Source organism: Micromys minutus (assembly GCF_963924665.1).
Source record: "Micromys minutus genome assembly, chromosome: 23".
Taxonomy (NCBI): domain Eukaryota; kingdom Metazoa; phylum Chordata; class Mammalia; order Rodentia; family Muridae; genus Micromys; species Micromys minutus.
In genome coordinates this window covers 28,225,310-28,241,402 of record NC_137958.1, presented here as the reverse complement: position 1 = coordinate 28,241,402, position 16,093 = coordinate 28,225,310, and the positions used below count along the sequence as shown (strand labels likewise).

The 16,093-nt window shown below is 43.1% G+C and overlaps 1 protein-coding gene across 1 annotated transcript in view; it reads right to left on the bottom strand.

Moving 5' to 3' along the window:
* Positions 1–4,460: 4,460 nt before the first annotated feature.
* CDK14 (cyclin dependent kinase 14) overlaps positions 4,461–16,093 on the bottom strand; it is a 511,537-nt gene continuing 499,904 nt past the window's right edge. The window contains exon 15 of the mRNA XM_080936223.1: positions 4,461–5,027. The gene's annotated coding sequence lies outside the window, so the exon portion shown is untranslated. The remainder of the gene's footprint in view (positions 5,028–16,093) is intronic.

Below are 16,093 nucleotides of genomic sequence, written 5' to 3'. Positions count from 1 at the left end.
AGCCCGGTGGCTATAGAAGAGAAAAGGGAGGAATCTGTGAGGGAGAGAGGAGAGGGAAGGTAAAGGGTGCATGATCAAGTATTGGAAGGAACAGAAGTACAGAGGGTCAGAAAATTGACTAGAAACATGTAGCACTGGAGGATCGGGAACTGGGGTAGCCACTAGAAAGTCCCAGATGCCAGGGAAACAAGAGGCTCCCAGGACCCAATGGTGATGACTTTAGCCAAAATAGCCTACAAAGGGGAGATACAACCTGAAGAGACCACTTCCAATAAAGAGGCATGGCCCCAGTAGAAGGATGGGGCCATTCACACATCTCAAATTTTTTAACCCAGAAATGTTCCTGTCCAAAAAAAAAAAAAAAAAAAAAAAAGGAACAGAGCCATCCAGAGATTGTTCTACCTAGGGATTCGTCACATCTGCAGACACCAGACCCCCACACTATTGCTGATGCCAAGAAGCTCTTGCTTGACAGAGGCCTGGTGTGGTTGTTCCCTGGGAGGCTCTATCAGTACCTGACCAATACAGATTCAGACACAGTCAATCATCAGACTGAGCTTAGGGACCCCAATGAAAGAGCTAGGGGAAGGACTGAAGGAGCTGAAGGGGTTTGCAACCCTATGGGAAGAACAATAATATCAACTAACTAGACCACTCAGAGCTCCCAGGGACTAAACCACTGACCAAAGAGGGACCCATGGCTCCAGCTGCATATATAGCAGAGGATGGCCTCATCTGACACCAATGGGAGGGGAGGCCCTTGGTCCTGTGGAGTCCTGATGAGCCAGTGTAGGGGATGCTATAATGGTGAGGTAGGAGTGGATGAGTGGGTAGAAGAGCTCCCTCATAGAGGTTAAGAGGAGGGGGGATAGAGGGAATGCGATGGTGGGGGAGGGGCAGATTGTGGAGGGGTAACTGGGAAGGGAGATACCACCTGAAATGTAAATGAATAAAATGATTAATAAAAAAAAGAGAAAAGGAAGGACAGCCAGCTGCCTGTGCTGTGTAGGGGTCTGCACAGAGGAAGCCAGAATGCCTTGTCTTCTTAAGTGGAATATAGTCTCTCAAACACTTTCAAATTACCAAATACCCTCTGTATACTGACAGCAAGACTTGTCATGACCCTTATCGATAACTTGCCAAATTGTGTGGGTGTGTCTGGGGTTGTGGCAAATCCAGTGAGGTGACAAAAGAGATGTACCTCCCAAAGTTGTCACCATACAAATGTGGGGTCCCAGCACTGTCCTACTCATCCAGGTGCAGGTACCCTAGCTCAGACATCAAGACCAGTATTGCTGCCCCTAGGCTGTCTGCAGTCTTACACAATGTCTTACAGAATACCTGGGGAGGGCCACCTATTCACCTCTTTTGGGGAACATGTGGGGTACCTGAGCACAGGGCTGCAGAAAACCTTGTAGTTCACAGCTTTGGCTCACAGGGCTTCCCAGGAACACAACTTGGTCCCAAATACTGTGCTTCATTCTTTCAGAGGGGCTGTGCTGAGTCTTAAGCTACCATTTCTTTTAAATGTCACATGGCTTCATTGGACACACATGACCATGTACTGAGATGATATATGCAGATTCGGCTATAGTTTATTCCATATCATGTTACAGAAAACAACAATGACAGCTGACAAACCATTACATCCTTCATAATGCAGACAAATTACAATTGGCAACACATAGGCAACATGTAGTATTCCATTCTCCTTGCTATGTGCCACGTTGTAGCATAAAGAGTCTTCGAGGTACTAACCCCATTAAAAAGTACACATCTCAGTGCATTGTATAAACCAGTGGGGGGGGGGATGGGAAATGAAAAGAAACAAGAAAAAATCGAAAGTCCACTTACAAAACAGAGACTTTTTTTTTTTAATGTGCCTCTAATATATGCTGTTCCGGAAAAGGGCGGTGAGAACAGGAACTTGCTTACTTTATTGGAGATTTAAAAGTTTTCAGTTTGGTGAACGAGGAAACCGAAGGCTATAACATACAGCTTCCTCTGTCTACAAGCCAGCAACGGAGAAGGAAGTTATGCACAAGTGTGCAATAGAGTTCCATGTCTAGGAGCAGGCAATGACCTACCCCAGTATGTACAACCTAAACATCATCTTACATAACAAAGGATTACAAACCCAGAGATATTCACAGATGTGTGTCTGCTATGGATACATAGTAGAACACTGGTGACCGTGGCTGTCACACACACCAAGGAGAGGGTGCCAAGAGGCCCTGGTTTCCTCCAATTCCACAGACTCCCTTGGAAACTTTCAGTCACTCGAGAGTTAGAAACAGATTCTCATCCTTGCATGGTAGGCAGGTAGCTACCCTCCCCACCCCCCACACCTTACACCTCTAGTTTTACGGCAGACACGTCTTCCTGTCCTAATGTGTATTGCATTTCTTAACTAATTAAATGGTTCCCTTAAGGAGGTGGGAACTAAGTCCCATGCTTCCTTTCCAAATACTGTGTGCAGTGAGGTTGTGTGGATACACTTGCTGTGCCAAAAGGCACTGATGCTTTTCTTAGCAGCTGTCCAAACTCAAGATATTCCTTCATAGAAAAATAATCGCACCAAACATTCCAGTGCTCTCTCAACAGTAATAATGACGTGTTAACAAACAAAGTCTATACTGATCTTCATGACACCCCAAAGAGAGGCCAGGAGAGCAAAGCCAGGGAAGGGAACTGTGACTGTGTTGGGTGGATGGGGGGTGGGGGGAGCAGACACTTTGGATTTCCTTCCTTGAGGACAAGGACTGGAAACTGAAACCCTTTAAACCTGAGAGGCATGCCTGTCCTGAGGCAGACCCCACACCGAGCGGTGCTCTGTCTTACTTCCCAGGAGAAGCTGTCTAGACAGGGGCATGGACCTCTAGTTGCATTTATGTTCTTATTAAAACCTTTCAGCATTAGTGTGGAGCTCCTGACTTGCACTTAGTGAAATACAAACATAATCTCTTCCCTGCCCCCAGATGAATGGAGGATTTTAAGCAAAATCACAGGGGAGGCTGTTCTTAATTACACATAAAGTGCCCCCCACACTTAAAGAACTCCCAATTTAATTATACTTTAAATCAAAATGCCCGTAAAGACTTCCCATGGAAGAAATTTACAAGAGACAAATGAAAATGATTTCCAGGTAGTGAAGAGTAAACATTGTCACCTTGGGTGTCTTTTGCTTTCGTTCAAACCATTCTGTAAGCAGTCCCTTGTTTAGTGTTTGTGACATTGCACGGAGTGACCCCTCTGATAGGCTGGGGGATGGGTTACACCTCTTACTCAGACACAGTGCCTTTGAACATTTAGGAACCTGGATCTACTTCCCGGAAAAACATTGGGTTTGAATATAAGGACTTTTTTTTTTTTCCTCACTGGAGAATCGGAAAGCCCTTGTGAAACTGTACTGTGATTTCCAGGCTTGATCCTAAGAGAGTGTGCCCATTTCAGCTTGGTAGCTTCTCCTCTTTCTCAGGAGGAGTAAAACACAGCCCACTGTACAAAGATGCATTGCGTTTCCATGGGGATTTGTGTCAGGAGGAGCAAAGGGTATGCTTCACATGAAGGTTCCTAACTGTCCCTTGGGTCCAGCTCTCCTGGGATTCTGCAGATGAGGCTGCCCGTGGAAGTAGCCTGCACTGGGCAGCCGCCCCAGATCAGGGTTCAGTGTCTGCTAGAGCAGACATCTCCCCCAGTGGCACAGACTTGTCCTCAACTTGGAAGATCCCAGAGGTCCTTAAAACAAGGGCCTTTCTTTGTCATTTTTATTCTTAAAGCAACATTCCTGCATTGCTTGTAAGATCTGCCTTTGAACAGTTGTTACCAAAGACTGGTTCAAAGTCTGGTACCCAGTGATACCTTCCAAACAGCTTGGAATGTTTCTGAACAATCTAATTTAAAGGTCCTTTGTCATAAGTAAGCAAATTTTTAACTTTGGATAAATTTGATTTTAAAGTTTTGATCAGTCAAGACTGCTTTCAGAACCTATCCTGACAGGCAGATTTTCTTTTCTTTGCACCCAAGTTTTAAGAATCGTATTTCTTACTGTTCTCTGCAGTTTAAAAATACAGAGTATAACAGTTTAATAATACAGAGTTGATGGGGGAAAAAGTAAGACGTTGACAAGACCCAGAACACATGTAAAAAGTTGCCTTTGCTTTCTACAAGCTTAAAAAACTAATAATAATTATCAACCTTCACCCACCCTGTCTTCGTTTTCGGTGCTTGTTTCTCTACCTACAACCTGCTCAGAAACAGCCATGCTATTGAAAATGTCAAGTGCATTTTGGTCTCCTGTGTAAATGTGTGCTCATTTCCAAGAGAGAGAGAGAGAGAGAGAGAGAGAGAGAGAGAGAGAGAGAGAGAGAGAGAGAGAGAGAGAGAGAGAGAGAGAGAGAGAGAGAACCCTCACATTTTCAAATGTCCTCGAAGGCAAGTAACAGGTAGGGCCCCACTGTCTGGGACCTTGCTGTCTAGTCCTTCAGAAAACGTGGGGTTTGTTTTAGCAACAGGAATGTCCTTCCTGGTGTTTGCAGAATGTGCTCTCTGCTCTCAGGGAAACACACACATTGTTTCCTGCCACTGTGTGGCTTTCAAGTGCAGACATGACAGAGGAAGTGTGAACACCAAATGTGTTGTCTTAATGTATTTAAGACCAGGCTGCTGAAAGCATGAAACCCCCTTCACAGAGACACTGTGCAGCAAGGGGAAGTCAAACAGAATCAGACACAAAAGACTGCAAAGAATACATGCCGTGTATCAGTAAAGCCAAGCTTAATCTTCACATAGTTCTTGGAAATCACAAGGTATCCAAATGCGTGCAAGGTTTTAAATGAATTGCAGAGGAAACAGGGTCTCGCCAGCTTCAATTTCCCTGCCAGTGAAATCCACTGCAGGGAGCAGAAGAAAACCAATCCAGGGACCCCTCGAACTGATGGGCACTTCATTAGTGGCTTTTACTCATTGATTGATTGATTTTTATTTCTTCTTCTTCTTTGTCTTCCCAGGATGATGACAACTTAATCCTGGAAGGAGGAAAAGAGAATTCTATTACATTAAGAAAGAAAGAAAGAAAGAAAAAAAACCCTTACGTCATTCATTTCTTCTAAACAACTTGAGACATTAAAATTTGTGAGGACACAAAACTGAGCTCACTGCTGTCCTCCGAAGATATGCCAAGCACTCACATTTGAGGTACAACAATTTCCTTTATGAAAACGTTTCCTAAATATAATAAAAAAATTTTTTTCCTGACTATTTTCTTTCCTTGAAATACAGCAATTACATGAATGTAAATGGGCTAAATTCCTCTTGGACCATTCAGAGAAAAATATATCCAGCTAAATTCCTTCCCTAAGCTATTAGAGGCAATGCTGGCCCTAATTGAGTGTCTGAAACACTGTACAAACTATTAGAAGGACAGATCATCAAGTTTGTTCTTAGGAACGTGACTGAGAAAAATGGATTGCCCCTGCTTTTAAAAACCAGCCACACGCTTCCCTGGTTGCCTATTGTCAGTTACATTAGATTTATCAGCATGAAATCGGGCCAGCATGACCTGAACTGGCATTCCCTTCCCAGTGTGCTCCACAAGCCTTCATGGCTCCAAGGAGATCATCCTGATAATGAGAACCCACTGCAGGCAAGGGGTTCAGTGAGAATGAAGGAATCTTCATACTGTTTTTAAGTTCTTACTCATCTTTGTTGAACCTATGGGCAGGAAAAAGGATGCCTAGTTTGGAATCGTGTGAAATGCCCAAGCTCAGGTCCCACGGGGAAAGTAGAACATCCATTTCATTCCATACCAGAACCCATTCATTCATCAACTAGGATTGGGACTGTGGTCCTGGTCACTGCCCAGCCAGGCCTGCCTGTCATCATCTGCAGGAATATCTTGTCCTCCAGCTGGACACAGATTTGACCCTTCCAGAGACTTCACACAGGCTACAGCACCGAGGACATTCAATCCCTGAACCAAGAGAGCAAGCGCCCCATTCTTACATGTATGACACATGAGAACATCATCACCCATACCCCTCTCTTCATCCCTACTTACTCTGATGAGCTTTCAAAATTTTAACCTCACCTTCACTTTACGGAGGTGAAAGTCGTATAACAAACAACCAACCTTTTCCGAGTGTATAATTTGGTGGTTCTTAGTTCCTTCACAATTCTGTCTGGCCATCCTCTGTATGTAATTTCAATATGTATCATCACTTTCAAAGGAGTCTCGATGCCACTAACAGCAGTCGGTCTCTTGGTCCCTTGCCCTACCCTGTGTCTAACACCAACAATCTGTCTGTCTCTGTGTAGTTACTTATTCTGAACAGTTCGTCTAAGAGGAAAACATACAGTGTGAGACCTGTCGCACTGGGCAGCTCTCAAGTAGCAGAACATTTTTGAGGTTCACCACACTGCAGTATACAACGGCACTTCATTATTTTACAAAATGCCCAGGTAATGTCTCATTATGCCTACATGTCTCGGTCCTTAACCGTCTGTCGGTTAACTTGAGTACTGCCCCGTGATTGCTGCAAATAAAGTTGCTGTCAACACAGATGTGGTGAGTGTCGCTCCAGTTTCTGATTTGAACTCTTTTGGTTGTATACCCTCGGGTGTAATTCTGGGGACAAAAGGAAATTCTACTTTTAAAGTTTGTTTTCTTACTTGCCCTGAAGAAGTGCTCCAATTTCTCCACAGCCTTGTCAACACATTTCCCCCTTTTGTTTTTCTAACTAGAATTGTTCTCCTATGGTGAACTGACTTCATTTTATTGATTTATCTTCCCTTAATAGCTAGTGGTCTCTAACACTCTTTTATGAGCCTAGCTGCCATATGGAAATCTTCCTTCAGAGAACTATCCATTCAAGTCCTTTCTTCATGTGGTAATTCATTTGGTTGTTGCTGCTCAGTTGTAGTTCTTCATGCATTTTGGACATTAATTTCTCATCATACAACTCAAAAGTAACTTCTAGTATGGATTGCCAGTGACTACCTCCTTTGGGTTTTGATAAAGTTCAACTTATATACTTTTTTTCATCACTTATACTTTGGGTGTCCCATTTAAAAATGCATGGTGAAATCTAAGGTTATAAGGTTATAAAGATTCCATCCTATGTGTTCCTCTATGATTTCCAGCAAATTCAGTTTTTCATTCATTTTCTGTGTTTTGGGTCTGGCATGGGGTAGGGCTCCCCTTTCATTCTTGAGAGCGCTCTGCCATCTGACTGGATGGAATGTAAGTCAATACTGCCTTCTATCACATTTCTGGTGAGGTCTTGGTATGGATAGATACAGCAGGCTAGCCCTTTGCTATCTCCAAGTCCTAATTCATCCACTGTTATTTCAAATGTTTGCTGCTCAGTGTAGCATTCTCTACTCACAGGAATCCCTTACCTCTGCCCAGAGATACTATTATTAAGTCTCTTCTAAAAGAAGCCACAGTGCAGCACAGACAATTACATAGAACAACCCCAGAGCCTTATCCCTACCTCTTTCTTCCAGAGAAAGAAATAAAGTGGTCTTTCCGCAATCCGCATGGAGGAAAACACATTCTGAGTTATGCTTAAAAACCCTTTCTGGGGTCCCTGAGATTAAGACGAGAGAACACTTTTCCCACAGTATTTCAAGGACACTTTCTGTTTCAAGCATCCTTGTCCAGTCCCTACCTCATCACCACCTACCTTTATTAAAGGAAATGACAGAGGCATTCTTTTTATCCCAGGAAGTTTAAGCAGAATGAGATTTTAACTCTTCCAGGGATACTACCTGTGGGTCTGTGGGCTGTGAAGGGTACCCTGATTTCTGATCAAGATAAGTTGAAGCCCTGGGGACCCTAAAGGACGGCAGGTAGCTTCCTAGTCTCCCGGGAGATCAGGCCTCTCTTACATAGCTACAGTCCCCCACAGCCCCATGTAGAGAGGCTTGAATTGCATAGATAATGCCCCAAGTTTCTCCTCCATACATAAAGACGTGACCACAAGTCATCGAGTAGGCTCAAGACAGACCAGTCACTTAGAAGCAGGATCACACCCCCAAGTATGTAGATGAGGTATTTCCAAGCTCTCAAGCCAAGCCAATAGGAAGTATATGTGGTTAGACCTCGAACTGTATATAAGAAGCCTATCCAGAAGGGTTAAAAGTGTGCAGGAATTATTCCGTAGTCTGAGAGCTTCTATTCTAAGAACTGTAATATTGCCTCTCGGGAAGAGATCTCCTCTGCTAAAACTGCCACCAGAAGCTCCCCTGCACCCCCTGCCAGAGTCTCCTGTTGGGTCATCCCAGCCTGATGTCCTGTGGTAGTAATGGAGATGGGGCAGCACCGGGGGCAGAGGGGGTGGAAATTGTTCCCCCTTCCTGCCCGAGCTCTCTCCCCTTCTCCTGAGTCTGTATACCTATGTGGACCAGAGATCTCTGTGTGAGACCTCCATAACACAGGTCCACAACTACCCTCTTGCTGTGGTTAACAAGTGCTTGCCTACACATGGAACCCATGTGACTGTCCAAATGAATCAGTCCGAGCTTGGTTCTCCTTTCTCCCATCACTTTAATCAACAGAATGGTTGGGCCTGGTGCCCAAGCTGCCTTCCTGAAGCTTGCCATAGTCCCTCTTGCTATATTTCATTTGAGGAAGCAAGTTAATTATTGCATTGGCATAATTATATTACAGATTAAACCGACAGGTACCCAGAGCATAGCGCAGGCACAGCTCAAGCACACCGGAATTAGTTGACAAGGAACAGGAAATGAAAAGGAAAGACCTGAAACCATGGGAATGGGAGGGAATGACATAGTCACCAAAGCTAAACAGGTCTGTACCAAGCAGCTACTTCAGCCATGGTGCCCATTACTTGGCTTGGAATAGAGGAGAAAGATTTTGACAAACCCACCATTAGTCAGTAACAATAAATTATGTTGACACTATACACTTTTGAGTTTATTTAAGATGTTTTCTATATCCTGATACTATTTATTTGGTACTTGTGTTGTTCTGATTCTGACTGCAATCTATATGAGAATCACATGCACTTAGAATAACTAAGGTGCAGTGTGATTAGGCAAGAGTGTGGCAGACTTTGATAGGAAGCACCAATACACACTATCGATGACTGACTAGTAAATGGTGTATGCAGTGGTTATGGCAAACCCACTTCTTTGAGTTCTGACATTTAATGGGAGAATCAAAGACTAAGAGGGTAGAAGAGGAGCCATTAACAGCACGCCTCCTACCTCTGTGAGATGGCTCTGAACAGCTCATATTTCACGCCATTTACCCAGTGGGTGCTTTTGCCGAACATGAGATGACCATCCTCTCACTGTGTTAGCTTCCAGTCGTCCAGAAAGTATAGAAAGACATCTTTAGAAAGGGAAGTGCAATCAAGAATTTTATGGGTGGGCATTTGGACTGAAAGAATGGAGACAGGCTATGACAGGCAAGTAAAAGATGATGTGATGTGACTCTTCCTCTTCCCCTTTATTGTTAATTATAATATATCACAGGCACAATACAAATGAATACAAAGTGTGAGCTGAATGGTTGGTGAGCATAGCTACTCCTAGGTATGCACATCTCTGGACAGCTGGGTACCCTTTTTTAACTAGTTTTCAGTTTTCACAATGCTCTTTCTTCCTAAAATGAGTGATTTAAAGAAGAAATTGGATTCAATTGATAAAATCCTTATTCAGAAGTATCTACATAGAGCTTCCTGGCTATAAATATTAATTAATTGGATCGCTGGTACCCATAATGCAACTTTGTTCTGACCCATGAGCCCTATGAACTATATATATATAATTATATATATATATATAATTTTTTTTCGTTTTTGGATTCAATTTTCTTAAAACCAACTGTCAGCATCGTGTGATAGCGGAGATGAGAAATGAAAATGAGGAGTCCTGCTGCGCAGGTGGGTGACCTGTGGGAGAGAGTCTGCCTGGTAGGATTTCTACACCAACCATCAGACACAGACCAATTGATTAGATCATCTCGTACCCGCCACCAACTAGGCTCAAGAGACTAATTAGAGAGAGTACAGCCCGTGCGGGCACCCCATTGACACCTAATTTGCTCAGCCAAAGCCTTTGGGGGAAAATGTATTATCTCTGCAGCTGCACTTCATGCATTTCTGATTTGAGGCACAAGTCATGAGTGCTTCCTCAGCCTTTTGAGCAAGCTCAATGTAGAAGCCCCTAAGTGCTAAATGCAAGCAAACAGACTCAAATTAAAAAACAGGTCGGGCTCTTTCTAATTCCCTCTGTGCTCGCCGATAAATCTTTGTGTGTACATTCGCACACCACCATACACATGCATGCCGTTTATGCGCCGGAGGGAGAGCGGCACCGAGGACCCGGATCGGCGCCTTGTGTGCCATCGGATGGTCTGTGTTTCATGCTGGCCTGTTTACCCTCTCCAAGGTTTGGTGTTTATTTTTATTGTGGGCTTCCCGCAACCCGTCTGCTCACTGTCCCTCCTTAAAGTATTCTTTGCCCTACAGGAAGATTTAGAAACATTCCCCTCTAAGCCTCTCAGAAGAAAAGTGACTATTTTGGTTCAAAATTAAAACAACTGTATGTTTTTCTTCAATCACCTAAGTCACGGAGAGGATGTTCTCAGGTTGTAGGTATGGCCGAAGGATGGCTGGCTTATTTCTTCTATTGCAGAGACCATGAAGGGGTCTCAACTGAGAAGAAACACTAACTTTTGACAATATAGGATTTATAAAACAACTAAGTTTTTTTTTTTTTAATGGAACGTCATAAACTGGGCGTGGTGATGCATACCTTTAAATCCCAGCACTAGGGAGGCAGAGACAGGCAGAGCTCTGAGTTTGAGACCAGCCTGGTCTACAGAGTGAGTTCCAGGAGAGTTGGTGCTACACAGAGAAATCCTATCTTTTTTTTAAAAAAGAATTATCATTTAATTGAGTTTAATTTTATTTGTTTCTGAGTTAGAATAAAACTAATGTTAACCTACCGCTCAGAGGCAGAATTCCAAGTAGAGACATAGCGGCACTTAAAGCTAAGTATGTAATTAGTTACTTGCTTGGAAGATGGAAATAAAATAGTCCAGGTGATATGGAGAAGTTAGGGCAGCTTTGTGCCAACTCTCGAGGTTCCGGCCAATGGGTTTCCATGAGGGACAAAAGAGAAAGAACACAGCGAAGGGGACTTGTCCTGGTACAGTTCCAACAGTGGACTCACTGGGTTTATGCCTTGGATGAATCAATTTTCCTATGTTCTCTAGGAAATTACAGGAATTCTGATTTTTCTGTTTTTATGTTCCCCAACTTTCTAACAACCCAACCACTACTTTCCAAGGAACGCTTCCGCTGCATGGATTTCAAACCAGTATTTAGAATCGGACCTACCTCGATTGCTCATAGGAGTATGGTGGCTGTCAGAAGGTTCTGAAATATTCCGATAGTGGCTTGAGAATTCTTAGTTATCAGAGTCTTTACTAAAGTGCAGACTGTCTACAAACCTTTTTTTTTTTTTGGTTTTGTAAAAAAATGAAGCTCAAACTATTTCTCCCGACTTTCATGTTTAGAAGACATCACATGGAAATTGTGTAAGGCCAGCCACCAACGTATCTCTAAGGCTCTGTGTCACTTTGTTTAAAGCACTAAGAAAAAAACCAAAATCACTATTTTATCTAATTCATCTTCAAGCACAACTATTTCACAGACTGAAACGTACAAATTAGATAATAATTGCTAAGTACAATTATATATACAAATATGTGTATGTTTATGTATGTGTGTGTAACGTGCATATATACATTCTCACTTAGGTGCACGGACACACCACATAATCAGTTTTTATATTCTGGACATTTTTAAATGATGCTGTAATCAATTCAGACAGTCTGCTGACAGTTTAATTTACTATCCTTTTACTGAGTGCATATTGTGATTCAGTTAGAAATGCAGGTTTTCTTTTAGAACATCTGAAATCAGTTTTCCATGTTTCTCTAGCCCTGTACTGACTCAGAGGGTAGGAGAGAAAGTGTAAAGCAGATACGTGTAGAGACTTAGTTAAGCCTGGTTCTGTGACTTATTTCTGGTTTATGATAATCATGTTTCCTCCTCCAGAAGAGAACACATCGTCGAGACCAGCAAGATACTATTAATTAAAATGAATACAGAGAAAGACAAGCTTTGTTTTAAGCTTACCAGAAGGCCCATCATTCAAAATAGCCCAAATCCTTTAAGTTGAAAGCTGTTTGGTAACATCCATATGGACGCACAATTCACTAATTGCAGCAGCTCTGCACATTTTAAGCTTTTGTGCCAAAGTGGTGATTTTAATTAGAAAAACTCCAGGCAAAGCTGTAAGTCTGACATCTCAGAAACAAAGCGTTTCTCAACCGAGGAGACGGGTTTAACATATCATTTTAATACTCATCATTAGTCTCAAACATTTATTGAAGTCCTCATGAAAGGCCGGGCATTATATGATGTTCAGTATTGACTGAAAACGATGTGACTGTTTATTAAATTGAGCTCATGCAAATGCCAAACACTGATCATAATTCAGACACATATGGACAAAAGACTGACAGTCTTCAGAGTGCTGCCCACCTTAGGGAGTGCCAGGAGGGCCGAGGGAGAGTCTTGGTGCAGTCCCCTCAGTACCAAGACAGAAATCAGGTATTAAACATATAAATTTACAGAAAATTAATTATGACACCAATACAGTAAATTATAATTATATGTATGTAAAATATTAAAAAGCCCATGAGGTCTAAAATATCTCACTGAAACCATTTCAATAACAAAGCTAATAGGAAAGTCTTCACCAAGCTGGCTTATTCTTTCCCAGGCTTTCTTAGTATTTGAAGCGTTTTGATTTGCTCAGCATACCTTTACAAGTGACTGGTTCCCAGGTGAGTGTAAGTTAATTAAACAGGATTTTGATGCCTTAACCCTCCTTATACATTACAGGCTTATTAAGATATATTTAAATAAATTAAACAGAATTCAGCAGCGTGAGCATTTTTCACAACTTACAATGGCACAAACACAAATCCCGTAAGACTGCTTATAATATTTAGCAGACAGGCACAAAGGTCCACACTGCATTTTAATTAGAATATTTCAGAGAAGGTTTGACTCCATTTTGGGTAAACCCATTATTTCTTAAAGTACTCACGCAGCACTATGGTCCAAAATGTAAGGCTGTAAATTTGGTATATGATCACCTATAGTTTTGCATCCACTTGATGAACTATTTTATTTCATAAAACCTGCAAAGCTAAAATTAATTTCTATAGCATATACAGATAACATACAATCATTTGGTAGAGATTGGTGTCGGTACACCAGGCTCACAGGGAATTTCTAATTCTGTATTAGTGAAGTATGCAGTGACAACAGCCACTTGCAGAACACATAAATCCAGTTGCATTCCAGCTGAAGAGGCACATGGTTCCCGACTTGATTCCTTTCTGCTTGCTTTGGCTACGGGCTCTGTCTTGGGATGAACTGTTCGCTGTACCAGTCTCCTCTGTCACCTTCCCCTTCCCAATTCTGCCACTCAACCTCCAGGGATCTTTGGCCTGTAAACTGTGTTGTCACGTTATGTAAATTTGCGATGGTAAATTTACTACAGGCCTCAAACTCTTACAGTAGAACTTTCTTCGACAGCCAGGCACGTGACTGGCACATTCCATTAGCTATGCCCACTCTTACAAGAACACCCTCGTGCACTATCACAAAATGCTCCATAGCATTTATCTTTTCCTAAGCAGGAAATGACAGCCGAGATGAAGGCTGGCTCCCTGCTCTGGGATGTGGCTGTGGCACGGACAGCTGAGCTCCCCGGGGACTGTACCGTGAAACTACTTGACAATGGTAGCAATGGACATTTCCTTCATCAAAGACCGATGGCCGGATGCTGGCATGTGGAAGCTTCGGCCAAGAACCGCAAAGCTCTCCAGTGTGCCATTCTTCCCAGAAAGCCACACGCTGCTGTGTAAGTGTCTGATCCTCTTCAATTATTATGCCATTAGTTGCTGCAGCGCTATGATGGTCACGATCAACTGTAAAAGTATGTCATTCCAGAGCATACATATACTACAGTGAGAAGCCACGTGGTACCTTCTCCCATCCTAAATGTTCTACCATTTACTCTAATAAGCACATCTGAAGAACAGGACCATGTCCTATGGAAGAAGAAGCTTCCATAATCTAATTTTTGAAAGTCCTCATTTCTTTAGTCACCCATGCCATGCCTTGTGGAATATTGCCTGCAGGAAGCCCATCACGGGCTGAAACGCTGGCGGCAGAACTCACACCTTTACAGAACCGTGAGAGATGGAGAGTCCCAGGCTGTCTGAGGTGAGGATGCATTTTTAAAACTGCGGCAGAGGATGAGCGGGGAACCCTGGCAAGAACAACGGGGTTATCAGAAGAAGAGAGAGGGCAAGCCTGGTACTTCTCACAAAAATGAGAAGCATGCTGGTGTCTCCAGCTAAAGACACGAGCCACAAACTCGATAAAAAGCAAAGAGGGCAATAAAGCTCAGGGACAAGAAGATGGGATCCAGGCCAGGCTGTGTTCCTCAACTCCAGACGGAGCTGGGATTCTTCACTCCTGTCCTTACAAGAGACCCAACCTTGACTCTGTTTTTGGAGCCATCTCTTTTTACTGAGGTTTTAATGAGTCACATTCTGTTCCAGGCTGTTAGAGTCACACTATTAACCTGCTCCTCAGCACAGTTCCACAGATGTGCACCCCACAGACCCATTTACTGGAGTGCCTGTGCTGACAGGCCACCCTTAACGGACGAGAAACACAGGTTAGCACAGTTCAAGTACTGGGGAGGAGTCTGCGGAGGGTGGGGGTAGAAGAGAGTCTCCATCTAACTCCCACCCAAGTTCCCTCAGGAAACACTTACTAGGCATCTCTTCTTCCTGAAAAAAATTCTTTCCTTTTTCTTTTTCTTTTCTTTCTTTCTTTCTTTCTTTCTTTCTTTTTTTTTTTTTTTTTTTTTTTTTTGTCATATTACCATATACCCTGTTCTTCCTGCCTCAACATTCCAAATGCTGGGACTACAGACAGGAACCCCCATGGTCCCCTCCAGACAGCCATTTTTAAGAGCAGTATAGTTTTACAATGTAAAGGGGAGGATAGTGCTAGGACTTACTAAAAAGGCAAGGCCCCAATGGTGATCTGAAACACATGCACACACTTGAACTAATATGAGCGAGTGGAAGTCCACATTTCTAGAAATGTTGTAAGAGAGTGGTCAGGCAGCCTCCCTGGATCTTAGCAATTGGGAGTGTTTTGTGTTACAGGACACAGTCGAACAGGGCCAGTCAGGAATGTGTTGCTTTTTGAAGATCGCCAAACGTGTATCAGAGCTGTGTGGTACTTTAAGAGCTCAAGAGTTTGACCAGGGCAACTATCCCCAAGTCAAAATGGGATGTGCAAGCATTCTTCTAGAACTGCTGACACAACAAAGAATTTTCATTAAGAAGGCAAGTTCAGGGGATGCAGAGATGGCACAGTAGATAAAGCGCTTGCTGCGGACACACTTGGCCTGAATCTGAGGCTGCTTGTCACCCAGTGAGTGGCTGAGACCGGCAAGCTCTGGGTTCAGTGTGAGGCCCGTCCTTAGCTAAAGTAGAGTGAAGAGCAATTAATGAAAACATCTGCATGTGCTTACATCTGTGTGCCCACACGTGAACATGCATACACACAGGGACACCACATATATACATATAAAAAAAAAAAAAAAACAAGGAAAGAAAGAAAAGTAACTTCAAACACAACATCTCGACAAGGGCGAAGGGTTCGTGTTTGTTGCCGTAAATAATAAAAGGATGGCTTAAGCTTTTATCGGCCCCCCGAGGTCTCATTTTGTGGACACCACTCTAGTGCAGACTATATCACACGGTCTACAAGCCACCCTTTCCCCAGTGTTCCCTTCCCAGGTGGTTCACTCCGCCTGCCCTGTTGCTTCTGTCCGGGGTGGATATGACAACCCGGCATTTTCCTTTTCTCTACCGCCCCGTACCAATATTGACTCCAAAGCCCGGTAGCTTATCAAGCAGGTTTATATATTAAATTCTCAATCCACAAACCCT